The 16540-nt window shown below is 40.8% G+C and overlaps 1 protein-coding gene across 3 annotated transcripts in view; it reads left to right on the forward strand.

The window, feature by feature from the left end:
- CD36 (CD36 molecule (CD36 blood group)) overlaps positions 1–1807 on the forward strand; it is a 29767-nt gene extending 27960 nt beyond the window's left edge. For all 3 annotated transcript variants that reach the window (XM_021528833.2, XM_021528832.2, XM_021528834.2), the window contains exon 14: positions 369–1807. The gene's annotated coding sequence lies outside the window, so the exon portion shown is untranslated. The remainder of the gene's footprint in view (positions 1–368) is intronic.
- Positions 1808–16540: the final 14733 nt, after the last annotated feature.

A 16540-nucleotide genomic window follows, 5' to 3' on the forward strand; every position in this document is an offset into this window, starting at 1 on the left:
GCTGCAGATTGCTGTGCTCTCCCAGGACATCCCCCTGTCTGAGGTTCAGAGAACACGCTGTAAATTACACTTTCTATTGAATGCTGATTTCTCACTTCTTTCTCTCAGTGGTGCATCACTGTAATGTTAGTCTGAGCACCTCCTGGACATACCTAGCCCACAGAGGCAAATGTATTCCCATCAGGGCAGACTGACCAAGTGGTGGATTAATGTCCTGATACCTGAGGAAGCAAACACATTTTTGGAGTTATTTAAAAGAAGTGCGGATACATGAACATTATGGTGGAAAGTATGTTGTACTAAAGAGATATTCTTAAGATGAAGACTTGCTTTACCATATGCTGAATTCTGATTTTATTTCACAACAGGTGAAAAGACTTCAGAGGCAGTCAATGCTTAATTGAAATTTCATCTAAGCAGCTTATTAAAATTCACAGACAAAAGTTATGATTCAAGGCACAGTCAATCCATGTGCTATGGAATTCAACATGTTTTTCCATTTTGAGAAGACCAGCTTACTAACCCAAATAAGCTGATGTTTTTGAAGGTCCACACTTCTGACATCACTAAAGAGGCCACTGTGGAAACTACACTATCAAAAGACTTTATTTGAAACTTGTTACACATTTTAAATTGCATTCAAGCAGACTGAAGTTGAGGTGCAGTTGGATTTTAGTCCACCTTCTGCCATTTATGCAACTTGCTACTCATTTTCTTCTGGATTTGCAAGAAAAATGAAAGCCGCTTGTTGATGTTCCGTCTCTGAGCACGGGTTGGGAATGACAACAATTTGGAGCTCATGCTGTGCTCTAGCTGCTCTCATTGCAATATTTCTCTCTGTTCCTTCAAGGAATGGAAGCTGCTGCAATAGAACTGCTCTCTGTCCTCTATTCAGGGATGTGACTCGCATTGAATGTGAAGTTTATTATGTAAAGTTACTAACTGTAATACATGAAGTTTATAAAAGACTTATTAAAATACGTGGTTCATACATTTTATATGGAGATGGCTCGTAGATGCACCACAGTCATCCATCTGCTGATGGAGCTCATCAGCATTTGGCTTCACAGCTGTTTATTAATCCTAACCACTCCATAACTCCCAACCTGCTCCACTGCTCTTCCTGTTGTCTCCTGTGAGATTTATTTCTGGCTCTTGTTTGAACACCAGCCTCTGCACTGCCCTAAGCCCACTTGGCCCAAGGCCTCCCCTGGAGAATGATCTGGTATGTCACCTGACAGGCCAAGAGAAAATATTCCAAATTTGCTTCAGAGACAGGAAAGACTGAGATAATGATTTTTGATCAGAGGCTTCCAATTGCTATAGAAGCACATAAATGAAAACAAGTTGCCTCAATTAATTACTGATAAACCATCTGCCACAAGGAAATTGGTGCAACCATTTGTTTAATGAGGTGCATCATCTTGTAGATAGGTAGCAAACACTGACATCTCCATAAATAGTTGGCATTTTAATTTTATCTGAATGCTGTATTTTATTCTGAGAGTAAATGGGGCAAATACAGAGTGTTGCTGGGTCTCTTTCCATGTATTCAATACATTCAGAACAAGAGCCTATGTTCAGCATTTTCTAAGATTTCTTTTTGGATCTTTACCCCCTTATTTAAGAGCTGCAAAGAAAAAGGGAAGTCAAGCATGGCCAGCCTCTCACATCCTGCTGTTTGGAAAAAATGTTACAATGGACATTAAACCAGAAAGGTTTATCTTGCTAATAAAGTCTTTGGCTGGGTATCTTTAGTAAGGTGTTCTTACCTTTGGAAATAAAGGGAAAATCCAACTGATTGTAATGCTGGTGTTTTATTCCGTTGTTCCTTGTGGGCAAAGTTTTGTAGCTATCAGTAGAGCTGATGAGTCACAGAAATCCCAAGACATTATTTTTGCAGGTGAGGTCTGGGAGGTCCAGGGCTCCTTCCCGCTGCGAGCTGGAGCTGCCAGCGGCCAGGGCAGATGGTGTGACTGCAGGGAAGGGCTGCTTCAGCCCGTCTGTTTGATTACTCCTGGTGCTGGCTACCCAGTGAAAAACACCTTGCTCTCATATCCACTTTGTTGCTGGTATCATGTGTGATGCTCTGTTCCCGTATTAGTCTGGGGACAATTTAACACAACTGAAGCCATCCCTAGAGTCCTATGGACTGGTCAAAAATGTATGAGGACAGCTGAAGTCGTTAAGCCACATCTCCTCTGAGATAAACACAGCTCTGCTGTGGTTCAAGATCTGACACCATCTTTTTATAATGAAATGTCTTTTGTGTCAGGATCCAACATGAAAGGAACAACAGCAGTGCTCCTGTAGTTTTTGATATGTTAACATTTCAACTGCATTTTATTTCACTTCAAGTACATTGTCAGTAAGTTAGTGTTTGCTTTACTAGTGTTATTTAGTGCTATGTGGTGCTCCAGCAGCAGGGATCCAGCAAGTCAGGCCATGATTTTAAATGTCTCATGGCCAAATTTTATAGGGACAGAACTAAATCTTTGTCCATATGCATAATCTCATTGATCTCAATGCAGGTTTGGGCTTTTAAATGTCCAGCACCTAGATTGCACTTGAATTGTAATTTGTAGTTACTTTATCCAAAGCATCAGTTACAGTTAATTCATGATACTAAGGCTAATGTTAAGTATTTACATTTTTTCAAACAGTGCAGGGTAAACTTTTATTAGAAATGTTAATAAAAATACAAATAAAGCTCAAATATTTTTTCTGATATCATTATGTTTAATTGTAAATAAAGCCTTCTGTGTTGAATAATGAGGTGTTCTTGTGTCTCTTCTCTTGGTATTTTGGGGTATGTTTTCTTTTTCTAGAAAACTACTTTTGGAAATCGATAAATAACTGAGGGGCTATGGCTAACCTTGTTAAATTATTTTACTCTGGCACACTGCAGCTTCCTAGAAGGGCATGTTGCTGCATGATACATTAGAAATATCAGTGGCATACAACATTCATTATCTCTGTTGGTCAGAACCCAATGCTAATAACACCAACATTGTGCATTTGATCCTCGTGTGGGCAATTCACTTAAGAGCTGGATTCAATGATCCTTGTAGGTCCCTTCCACCTCAGAATATTCTGATTCTGTGATTTATGTTTTGGATCACATAAAGGAGAAGACTTTGTGGAACAAGGTAAGCACCAGCACATCTAAACTGAAGCAATTCTATACCAAACCCAGGAATCCAAGCTGGGAGAGAGGCTTGTTTTTAAATCCCGTGAGCTGGACCTGTTGGCAGGATGGTGTTAGCACATCCAGTTGTATATTACAACACCATTTCCTGGCTCTGCTGGCCCAGCAGGTTGGGTGTCAGGCAAGACTGGCTATGCCCATGCCTCACGTTCCCCACCCACCCCAGGTCCTTATAAGTGAAAATTGCTCGTGAAAATCAGATCTGACTGAAGATCTAACAGCCCACATACTTGCACCCCGGAGCAGGTGTGCCCGCTCTTGATCTCTAATTGTAATTATGCATTCAAAGCATGTGTTAAAACCTGTTCTTCCCACCTAGCCTACCACTGTCTGTTAAGGTAATATAAACATACTACTATACCCTGAAAATGAAAGAAAAATTATGCCTTCTGTGTTATTTTAACTGTGAAAGTAGAGAAGGGCTTGTTTTATTCATGGGTGTACACATCAGCATAATAAAAAAGTAAATTTAATAACTAGTAATTTATGCTTACAGCTTCTTTTTTTCTCATAGCCGTATGAAAACAGAAACCAGAAAGACAAATGACTTGCACATATCAAATGCAACCTGCATTTATAAATAAATGCTATTCATTTTCCATTCTCTGTTCCCTCTTTGCCTATCAGCTGGCCCTGATGCTCAGTGGTTTGACCCTCTCCCAGCAGTACCCGAAGCAGGAGGGGATTTACAGTCCACCCCGGCAACACCAGGCTGGGACCTTTTTTACTGTTATTTTGTAAGAAGAGAAACCAAATGCTTTGCAGCAGGCGCCACCCAAAGGACATCCAGGTTTTCACAAGTGCTCTTGCTACACCTCAGCACAGGCAGTCAAAAATTATGCTGGCTATAATAAAGTTTTGCTACCTCTGCGAGTTAACATCACCAGATTCAATTATAAAATATTTAAAGCACTTCAAAAAAAAGCCCATAATAAGTGTCTGCTCGATGACAGATTGTTGAATGCATCTCTAAGACAGATTTTAATGACCATTAATACTCTGTAATGCTTCACTAGGACCATGGTTTCCTTTAAGTTCTATGAATTGCTGTTTTTACAAAATATATGGTTGATATAAGTAAGCCCACCCAAAGTTTCCAGGACTCTATGTCTTGCCCAGCATCCTTTGTGTAGCACCAAGGATGTGTGGAAAAATCAGAAATAACCAGGAATTACACAGAGCTCTGTGTGTGCTCTTTCATGTGACTTAGATTTGCAATTTTAACTTTACCAGAAAATATGTGATTAGGACTGGAAAATTCACATTTTTGCCCTTACTTTGCCCTCATAATTTTTCCAACTGAAAAGCCCCCATGTGAATGCTTCTGAAGTTAAATTTCTTGACTGATACATTCATGATAGGAGCTAAACCCAGCAGCAGAAGGTAAAAGCCTGCTGGAGGTGTGGTACTCTTGGGTACAGATATTTCCTGTGTTTTTATTAGAAATGAGGAAGCATCTCCTTTTCCATGTATTCACCCCACAGGTGTGATTATCTTTATGCTGGTCATACACCAGGTCTGTTTCCTAAAATCAGAAGTTATCACTACAATGAAAGCACCCCCTCCACAAACACACACTGTGTTGTGGTGGGAGCTACATTTTATTCTGCAGTCTTGACAAGCTCAGCCTGGTTGTCTTCAGCAGGAGAAAATGAAGAACACTATTGACTTTAATAGAGTCACTCTGACAGAAAACAAAGAGAAAAAGGTTACCAGAAGCCACTAATTATTTCTATTTTTTCAATGAGTAGTGGGAATGCATTAAGAAAGAACTTTTGGCAAAGCATATACTTTAATTCAATGACAAGTCAGTGCAGTTAAGAGCTTAATTCAGGAAATCTATTCCAGTAGGCATCTAATCTTCCAGGCAACAAAGACTTCCCTGAGCACCCAGGAGCATCACCTGCTTTGCTGGATGGATGCACATACATGTCATCTTGGTACAATCCTGAACAATTGTAATAGACTTAGATGATTGTTCTAGCAGTAAGAATAAGTTAATGGCCAGAGGTTTCAGCCAGAATGTGGAATATGTGCATTCCAAAAGCTCCTATTCTGATGTGAATCCATATGTATTATACTTACTCAGATGAAGAATATGCTATGGTGGCACTAACTCCTTCACATGAAGCTAAAATCCTAGAGGAATTTGATTTGTAATCCACAAAGATGAAGGGGGTTTTAGCTCTGTCTGGATATTGGTTGAGAGATAGAGGACTCTTTTTGCTAGTTTTAATTCTTACTGGGTTAGAATCAGAAGTAGTCAAAAACCTAGAGCCAGAAACTCTCCTTTTCTATTCTGGTGCAGAACTTCTTAACACAAGTGCTAAATGCATCTTCTCCTCAAGGAAGGAGAAAGGTGGATCAGTTTTTGTAGTTTAGATGATCTATTTCTTAGAACACTGGATTTTATGAGTCCGCATGAAGAGCCAGATTTTACCCTGTGTTTCACCTGAATTCCTTCTTGGAGCTAAGCACTCCCTAGGCATTGGAGAACCAACTATCAAAACATTTAAGTACTTCTGTTAAAGGGGGTGTTCTGTCTGGAATTCCTGAGTGAAGAGACTGGTGGTCCCTGAAATTTTACACAAAAATAGATAAAGGCAAATATACACAGATGGTTTAGCATGGCACAATGCCTCATGCCACTGTGAAAACTTTCAAGAGTGTATTTAACTCAAACTTATCTGGTAAGGAGTCCTGCGAGACTTCACAGCTTCAGGAACATGAATGGTTAGTCACTCTAGCTGTGGTGGTACAGGCTAGATCACACCACATCAAAGCCTCCCAGATAGCAAATTAAAGCCATTATTCCATAATGTCTAAAATCTCATTATGTACTAAAAGCTGAATTTTGAATCTTATTAACATTCTCACAAAGGAATGAGACACAACAAATATAACAGATATCTGAGTTTAAACCATTTATGAGGGTTCTACCTTGAATTAGTACATTTGAATTAGTACATTTGAATTAGTACATTTGACTTTGTGTTTCCATCTCTCTTAGCATACAGAGGAGACAATTTAGGCAACTACTTCTGATCAATCAGAATTCACTGAGATCTCTTACATAGTTTTATTAGTGCTTAAATTTTTGAAAAGGGGTTAAATTCACCTATCTGGTCATCAACTCTAGATGACCAGAAGTTCTCAGTATTCCACCAAGGATGATGAAATATGTTTACAGGCACAAAGATATATTTGTGGTGTCCACAGCTCACGGTATACAGCAACACTTCTGAAACAAAACCTAAAGACGTACAGGAGGTGGTGGGATTACAAGAAATGACAGGGCTCCTTTCAGATGGATATAGTTTTCAGGACATCTTTTCCAGTAAAGTATTGCCTGTAAATACTATTTTCCAAGTAACTGCTGTTATAAGTTATCTTGCTTTTGTGCCATTGCTTTCACCCCCTCGTTGTGCTAAAAGAGCTGGCTGAGATGTACTTCAGTTTGCTCTAATTGGTTACTGAGTCTTGTGTGTGTAGATTACGGGGAAATGCTAATTGTCTATTTCAGCAACTCATCTACTGTCCTCTACCTTCTCCCTAATGTATGGCTTTGAAGTAAAAATTGCAAAGTAGGAATGAAATGCAGAAGTAGGGGAGAATGAAGGGCATCTCAAATGGTGATGGCAATGACTTTTGACAAAACCCAACTGGACAGCCACATCAGCAATTCTTGAGTATCCCCTTGCAAAGTAATGAGGACAGCAGCACTCTGAAAGACTAGGATAGGGACAACAGCTGCAGATGTAGGTAGGGATCTGTAGGCTGATACCTATAAAGTGAAAGGTAGGGTGAAGAGCTTCACAAGGAGAAGGCTGATCACAGAAAGTCTTGAGCACTGCACAGGTTGGGACATCATTAACCTTCTATCACTGGTGGGTTTGCAGCACATCAGCCCCAAACTGCTCACTACTGATACTCTACGAAGTGTGTGCCTAACATGTGCAAACCAACCAGGGAAAGCAGGAATGTTCAGAACAGTCTACATTGCCTATCAATATAAATGCAATATATCTCAGGATGTATCATTTTTTTGTTAGTATCTGGTTTAGGAAGTCATGGGTCTCCCATCGAGTTCATATCATACCACTTGTCACTCATGGATACCTCAAATATCCCTGAGGACATCCTGTGAGAAGTCTTGCTAGGTAATTTTACAATCTTTCTCTACACCTGCATGTTTCAGGACTGGGCTTTTAAACACAGTTACTGAGCTGAAAACCAGGCAGAAAGAGAGGTCATGAGTGCAGGAAGCCACACAAGTCATGTAGGAGGCTAGTCCCTGAGACTATATGTCTAGCTTTGGCAGAGTCCCTCTGAGACAACTGGCCCAGTCCTCCCTTGATGAGCAGCTAAGTTACATTATTCACTGATATGGGACCAGGTATTTAAAATTTAAATCCTTTCCTGTTCTTTAATCACACCTTAGCCCTTATATTGTACCTCACATAAACCTCTTTCTAAGCAGAATAAATGAATTGTAAGAATACCCAAATAAGTAATTCAGGACCAGTTTTCTATTAACTTGCTAATATCTTCTATTTTTTTTTTTTTTTCAAGTCACTTCTTGGATATTCCAAAACAGTGTTTTGGAAGAAATACTCTCTTGCAGCCTGAAACCCTGAGTGTCATGATTAGATACAAAAAGGCACATTTTACTGTTTTGAATTCTTGAGTATTTTTGTCCCCCATGTCAGACAGAGACAGAGATAGGTGGACCCACTGCTGGCCAAGGCCCAGGCCATCAGCAATAGTGGTAGTACCTCTAGCATAACATATTAAAGAAGGGGAAAAGTTGCTGTGCAGAAAAAAAAATTGCAGCTGGAGAGAGGAGTGAGAATATCTGAGAAAAACAGCCCTGCAGACACCCAGGTCAGGGCAGAAGGAGGGGCAGGAGGTGCTCCAGGTGCTGGAGCAGATTCCCCTGGGGCAGCCCCTGGTGAGGCAGCCGTGCCCCTGCAGCCCAGGGAGGTCCATGGTGGAAGCCCAAGGGAGGCTGTGCCATTGTGGGGAGCCCAGGGTGGAGCAGGTTTGCTGGCAGCCCTTGTGAGCTGTGCCATGGTGCAGCATTGTGTTCCTAAGGACTTCAGACCATGGAAGGGATACACGCTGGAGTAGTCCATGAAGTGCTGCAGCCTGTGGGAAGGACCCACATTGGAGAACTTTGTGGAGGGTTGTCTCCCATGGGATGGAGCCCACCCTGGAGCAGGAGAACACTGTGTGGAATCCTTCCCCCAAGGAGGAAGAGGCAGCAGAGGCAATGTGTGTGGAACTGACCACAGCCTCCACTCCCTGTTGCAGGATGGAAGTAGAGAGTTGGGAATAAAGATATGGTCAGTAAGAGGGGAGGGGTGGGGGACAGGCATTTCCCTACTCTGATTTAACTGGTAATACATTAAACATGTTTCCCCAAGTTGGGTTTGTTTTGCCCAGGATAGTAACTGCTGACTGATCTCTCCCTGTCCTTACATTGACCCTCAAGCCTTTCATTGTATTTCCCTCTCTCCTGCCCTGCTGGAGAGGGTAGGGATAGACTGGCTTTGGTGGCATCTGATGTCCAGCCAGGATGGTCCACATGCATCCATGCAGCAAAGCCTGGGAATGCCACAGCCGCAGCAGGAGTGGCAGAGACCAATGCTGTACAACTCTCTGTGCAAACTGTGGAGCACTCCCAAAGGCAAACAGTGACAAATTTTGAATGAGAAATGAGACATCCATATTTGCATCCTATTTTTAAACAAATACTGAGCTGAAAGAGGAAACTGTGCAAATGTACAACACCTGCAGCGTGTCCTTTCTCTATTTACAGGGAGAGAGTACCGAGGACTCTTCCCTGAGTTCTCCTACAGCCAGGAAAGGAAAAGTAAAGAGCTGAGAGTTTCAGATTTCTCCTACTGTGCCCTCACAAATTGATGCAGAAAAAGAAGAAAGGAGACTGGGGAATTCTAATAAGACTTTCCTTCTGCCATTGCACAATGGTCATCCAGCCGAACATTTCTGAAGCCTCGGCTTCTTTTTCCATTTGTTTAGCGCTGGGAATCTCAACTTCCCGGCTTCACTCTGCAGCTTCAGCGACGTTCACTAGATGGCAATGCAGTATCCAGGCAGCCTCAAATTCTCCAAATAGCCTGGAATATCCTGTCCAGAACAGCTCACCCTGCATTGGCTTTTGGGTGGATACACTTGGGTCTGCTGAGCCTTCAGCTGAGGACCCTTTTATTTCAATTAATCCAGAGCATAAAAAATACGCATCACATCACTGCCTTGCACAGTGTGGATGGTTGCAGCATTTCCACACGAAACAGCATTTCCATATATAACAGATATTATGGAGCCCTTGTTGTACCATCAGAGCATCACCTCTCACTTTTCCTTATTTTCTCCAGCCAAATACTATCTGCTGTGATTTTCCCTGCTTCCTGAAGCTATAAGGATACCTGACCACGATCACAAACATTTTATCTCAGTTTTGCTAGAAATGCTGGTGTCTGGAAACAGTTCTGTATGGATTTATGTAATTTTGTATTCAAGATATTTGCTTAAATATGGATACAATATCCCTCTCAGATACTCTGTTGTAAATCAAGACTCTAACCATTAAATGATATATTGCCTTTAGTTCAGGACATGTTTGGATGCAGAGAAAGGAGGTTATGTTTCTATTTTTTGTATATGGCAAGAACAATCGTATTGACAAAAAAAAATAAATGGCTAGATAGTTATAGGTTGGGAAAACATATGATAACAATATCCAATTAATAAGATGCCCATGATAGCAGTCATGAATAACTGTAATAAAAAAAAACCCAAAGAAACATGTCCATTGCAAACTTGACTTTTAGTCTGCCTTCAAAAATGTGTCTAGAGAATGTTCTGTAGAGTTTTCAGAGTAAGAAGTCTATCAGTCATTTCTGACCCTTGTTTTAAAAGCAACAGTAAAGCCCTGGTGAGAAGCAACACCTCAGCAAGCTGTACAGTTGAAATTATGATTCACCTGTGTCCATTATTTATGGAAATAATGAATTTATCTATCCCTCTTTGTGCATTTTTTTAAACCTAACATATATGTATTTCACAGAGTTGTGGAGATAGGGTACCAGTCTCCTTTATTTAGAAAATCAAACTTATAAATTTTTTTTTTTTTTTTGGTAACAAAATTATTGAAAATATTTGTAAGGTTTTTGAGAAGATATTGAAAGGATCGCTCAAAAATTTGCTTGCCTCAGAATAACAATTTTAATGTATTTATTTTAAGTAATTTTTTGGTATTGATACAATTCAGGGAAAACATGAGAAATTTTGAGTCCTCCCTGAAATTTTATCATGTTAAAATTGAAGATATCATCAAAGAAGGAAAAAATGAGTTTTTGTTGAGTTTAACCTCCTTGATTTCCAGGAGTGATTTTTTGTGGATGTATGGAGGGATGATACTTAGATCTGTTTGTGATTTTTACATATAATTGCCAACACAAAGAGAAATGTTGGAGTCACTGCTTGAGAAATCATGGGCTATGATGTCTCATACCAGTGGGATGACATCCTAATACCCAGGTGAAACTACTTGTAACACTTGAAAGATGCTTTAAATTACCGAACATTGGTTTATTTTTCAAAAGTGAATAGCTTGAATTATATATACAGAGAGTCAGAGGTAGAGTCAAAGTAATTTTGCAGAGAAATAAAGACCAAGATGTTACATCAGAAGTTGTCTGTGCTGCTAAACAGACAAGGTGCCAAATGCTGGACTTATTCTGATTTCCTTCTCTGTTTGTATTTGCAACATGCATATGTGGATGTCCTCAAGTTATGGTTTCTGTTGGCTGGCCTACAACTGGTACGAGCAGCATATTGAATGTAAGTGTGACCACTTGTCACTATGCCATGGAGGTTTCAGGTAACAATTTTAAGATGAAAATTTAATACTAAATTTTACTGTAATCTAGTATAAAATGTCTCCTACGGTCTTTTCATATATATTACTACCGTATTGGTTCTTTAATAAATTTTAAACAATAAACCTCTTCCTTTGACTACTAACTGAAATTAGTTTTTGGCACACCTGTCTTTCACTGAAGAAAAATGAATTTTAAACATCTTTACCTGTACAAGCTGAACTTGGCACAGAGATAATCCTGTGGAGACCTGGTACCAACTGTAGTGAAGGATTTTGAGTTGTTGTGCTTTAAATTATTTAAAAACTTGTATCCATTATCCAAATTAGCTCCACAAATGGGCTTTCCAGCAAGTCTGCCCTGATGGAAGCTCAGCACAAGGTAGTTTATCTCCCTGATGAAGACTAAGCTCAGTGTGGGTGCCTGGAGGGCAGGGAGAGTGTTCCCAGGTCTGAGGAGGTGGTGGAAGTGTTTTAAAACTACAGACTTACAATGTACATTCAACTTTCTCCATTATTGCCTTTGCCAAAGGAGATTTCATGGGCAGCTGCTGCAGTGTGAATTCAGCTCCAGTTCTGCCTCCCGCGGGAGCACACAGCTGCTGATGTACAAAACACTCTTTGCTGCTTCTGTCCCGCCACTCTGCTTCCTCCAGCCTCAGCAGTGGCTGCCATGGGGTCCTCCAGCCAGGCATTGAAAACCAGCAAAATAAGAAATACTGTGAAGCAGAGGTCACTGCACACATGACATCATTACTGCATACCCACATAAACAAGAAAAAGAAGTAAAATTGCTTCACCTTGCACGAGGCTGGAGCTCTCCATTACACCATCTGCAAACACACCCATGACATCCTGTGCTACATCACACTCTCCTGACCCATTTCTTTGAATTGATAACCACCCATTGGTTTGATAATGACTCCAGCTCCTTGCACAACCTTACCTGGAATCCCCAAATAATCAGGCTTGAGCATTCAAAGTCAGATGGCAGTGAGATAACAGAAACACATTTGGAAAGAAAAAATGTATTATGTCTCTTTAGTTATGTATAGTGTCACACACCTGAGCAATTTTACTGTCATAAAGAAACAAAATTAAACTGAATGCAACAGGGGAAAATATGCACAAACAGGTCTTTGGACATGATCGATATTTTCCCTGCATAATGCAGCTCCATAGACAAGACTGATAATGTCTTTAAGTACCCACCAGCCCCTCTGCTTAAAGAAACCTTGGTTTCAGTGAAAATATGTGTGTCCAGGGCTTTTCCACATGGAGTATTAGGGATTTATTCAGTGTATGCCAACAGTGTACCTACATTTTGGCACAGAGCGCTGAGGTGGGCAGGCTCGTGCTGGCAGTCTGCAAAAAGCACAGCCATTTCCTGGTGTCATCAATTTCTGAACATTACAGGGTTAGGAAAATGATTGGAAAAGAGTCACAGCTTTCTTGGCAGGACCGAGGCATTTTATAACTGTGCTACGAAAGGATAAAAACCTTTTCTAGGCCATGGTGCCTGCTCTTGGTGGCTGCAGGTGGGACTCAGGGAAGGACTTCCCTCGGGCAGCAGTTCTGTCTTCTGCAGCTTTAACCTCCATGGGCAGGGCATTCACACCCAAATGTTCACAGATCCAACCACTGCAGCACTGCTTACATTTATGACTCCTAACAGCTTCAGTGGATCTTAAACCACAGTTAGTCAGCTACCCCTGGAGCTTGGGCCAAGGCACAGGGTGCTCTGCTGTACTGAGCCATGAAAATGTGAGCCCAAGGCAATGGACCATAATGCCTACAGACACCCTCCCAGTCCAAAGAGCAGCTGAGGAGTAGAACCCAAACCTGCCATTTAAGGTTGCCATTTAATGGTTGCCATTTAAGCAGCACAGGCTTGAATGGCAAACCAGACATGAACTGCTGCACATGATGACCTACTCGGCCTTCAAGTAGATGGCCCACCCCAGCTCCCAAAACTCCAATGGGAATTTTTCCTTTAGTGCAGTCAGCATCAGTTCAAGACATTTGACCTCACTGATGGGTTTCCTGCAAATGAAAATTCATCACTTTATCTTGTTTCTGTGTCCAGAGATTTTGCTGCAAATGAGAAGCAGCAAGAATTTAGCAAAGTTCCAAGTAATGCCTCCCAGTAAAAGATTTTGCTCTTTCTTTTATGCATTTTTCTACTGAAAATCAGTGGTTTGTAGTCAAAAGTTAATAAATGTACCAGCTTTAAGCATCTGGAGAAATCATAGTCCAAAATAAATTGTATGCTTTATGTATTGTTTAGCTCTGGTGTGGTCACTTGATTCCTGAGGAATGAACACATTCTGTGTATGTAGGACAAACTCTTCACCCTAAGAATGCAATCTAGCAAACACCAGCTGTCTAGGGTTTTAGCCAACAGAACAGGAGAACAAATAATGATTTTTAAAAAAAGCTAGAAAGCTGTATTTACAGCTGTATTAACACTTAATAACATGAATTTCTTTCAGACTCAAGAACAAAACTGACCTTTAAGAGTAGCAAACTTGGAATATAAATGCAAAACATGGCCTGATTCTGAAAGCTCTGATAGAAAGCAGGCTTTATTCTTACAGTGCTTGTCAAGCCTTGGACTTGGAACCACAAAGCTCTTTGCTTGCAGAGCATTTCCAGGCAGACAATAAATCTGGTTGATTTGTGCAGTTTGATATGACAGCATGGCTCGTGCAATTCTTTTAAGCAATGAAAATATGCCCTCTACTGCAAGATTGTGTCATAGATAAAGGAGATCCCTCTTGCATTGTTTTTCTTTTTCACAAGGATGCTAAGGGTATTGAAATGCTCCAGGCTCATGCACATATGGTCACTTATTGATTAACTCTGTAGATCCAGTTACAGCAAATGACATTATATGCTCTCCTCCCTAATTACTTAATGAAATCCCCTTGGGCTGAACAATTTCCATATCAAAGTGGGTGGTTCATGCATAAATATAATGACTGGAGCTGAAGCAATTCTTTTAAAAGCAGTGGCATAAGGCCAAAGGCCATTTCCTACAATTAAATTAGGTAATTTAGAATCAAGTTTGATCAGGTGCTGTGGTCACAGAGGTGTGCTGGGTAGTCTTAGTTACTCTGGAGAAAGAACATTAAGTTTGTGTATCTCTGCTGTTGTAGTGGTCTGGAAGTTGGATAAGGTGGAGGAAGCAGCTCCTGGGAGCAGATCCTCAGCAACAGAGGGCTCAATGATCATTCATGTGTATCTACCAAGCAAGATTAGTTATTGCTGAGCCTTTCAGCTGTCCTGCCCCGTGACTCCTGCCTTGCTGACCCAGAAAAGGCCATCACTTTTGTTATCTGACCAGGGCCAAGAGCAGAGGCCTGGGACTGTCACAGTGCAACATGAAAGATGTAGCTCCATTCACAATATTTGCTGTGTTTAGGGCTGCCCAGCACTAGAGGGAAAGTTTTGGAATTAATCGTTTGCATTGACCATGGGACCTATTTTCAGGAGAACTGTCTCTTCAATATATTGCATCTCTCTCTGGGTGCCTAAATCAAAGCTCCCACTTGACCTGCTTTCTGGCCACAATCAGGTTAAGTGCCCACAGGTGAGCACAGAAGTCAGATAAGCTCTTAGAAGTTTTGAGGCCTTCCACAACAAGTATTATTCTGATTAAAAATTATGAATCTTCAGCTGTTCTCAGATTATGTACAAGCCCAGATAAACACCTCCAGAGGAAGAATTCCTCTCTGATTTCAATCATAGGTTGATTGAAAATGCCTAACTCAAATGTCAATTGCTCCCCAACCAGAAGAGATTTTATTTGCTTCTCTCAACCAGTTTGAGATTAGCTCTCTTGCTGCATCTTGAGCAGGAGTATCTAAGCATTGTTGTTTGGCTTTGCATGGAAAAAAAAGAAAGGAGAAAAGAAACTTCACAAGCCTCAGTAGCACATTGTTCAGGTCTGCCACCTGACAGACAAACCAACACTCTGTTCTCTTTGAGCATTTAAACCTCCCTCTTGTTCTGATTGCACTGAAATGCAGCCCAGAGCTTCCTTCTGCACAGAGCAGCCCAAAGGTGTGGTGAGGCTCAACACCTCTTGCTCAGGAAGGGAGACTGACAGCAGCAAATCCTGAGTGAATGAATCAATGAGATCTGAATTCATGTGACACTCCCTTCTGCAATAATTTGAATTTACTCCTGCAGAAAGTGTGTCAGTGTTTATTTGAAAGCCCTTTGACCTCGTTGAGGTATTGTTTTCCTCAGTGTGTTGGGCAATAAACAGCTGTATCAATATTACCTTAACAGAAAAGTGTTTTCTCTGTGTCAGTTCTCTCCTTTTTCTGTGTCTTTTCTCCAGAACATGGGTTGCAAAAAAGAAAAAAAAAAAAAAAAAAAAAAAAAAAAAATCTCTTTGTAAATTCAGATTTAAAACTGAAGGTGAAAGGGAACCTGCTGCTATTTTACAAACATGGAGCTTCCTCCATGGCAGTGGCTGAGCTGTGGTCGGCTTGCTCATGTGCCTGGAAATCACTGTGCAGGGGTAGGATGCTCCTGCAGGCTTTACAGCACTCAGCTAGCACACACCAGCAAAGGTCCAAATCACCTTTCCAAGGCTAGCTATAAAATATCAGCAATTGTTTGCTTACAAGCAGAATATGAGGACTGTATTGTATACATTGTGTTTATTTGCTGTAACTCCTTTTTCATCAGCTTGAACCCATTTTTATCTTTGTGGAAAGGCCAGTATGCAATGTGGGGTCAGTGGTGATAAGAGAAGCTGAAAATATTGGAGGTTAAATGTCCTTTCAGAGTTGCATTTTCATTTCAGCTGTTGCTATGTATGTGTAGCTGTCCACAGACCAGAGTGTGAGATCTGGAATGACATACTGCTTTTGAATTGCAACCAATTTTCTGACCAGCCAAATGAAAATATAAATTCAGGCTTTGCTCAACTGTATCTGCAGCTCTGCCATATTAATTAAATTACATATGGACCCAAGTGAGTTACAGGCAAACAAGCAAAGAAAAACACAGAACCACCCTGCAAAGACAGTTAGAGAGATCAAGGGTCAAGAATTGTGGCAGCACGGCAAATTAAGCTGCACAACTGGTAGAAATGCCTTTATTAATGAAGACAAACCTCTAGAGCTACAAAGCCCTATTACATGGTCAAGTAGCTGTTACCCACGGCAGTGGAAGTGATTTTTAAATTTACATTTCAAAAAATTTCATCCTTAAAACCAAAACACTATTTAGTTAGCAGTGCACTGTTAATAGTTTCTAGTCCAGGACTGAACTGTAGAACTGTCTCACTTTACAATTTTTAAGTGAGGAGGCACATTGTAAACCCAGGTTTTAAGCAGTCTCTGATCAGCAGTAAGAAGGACGTGAGCCATATGCTCGTTAATGTGATGCAGCGTGTTCTAGCACCACCTAGC

The sequence above is a fragment of the Lonchura striata genome, chromosome 5, assembly GCF_046129695.1.
Source record: "Lonchura striata isolate bLonStr1 chromosome 5, bLonStr1.mat, whole genome shotgun sequence".
Classification (NCBI taxonomy): domain Eukaryota; kingdom Metazoa; phylum Chordata; class Aves; order Passeriformes; family Estrildidae; genus Lonchura; species Lonchura striata.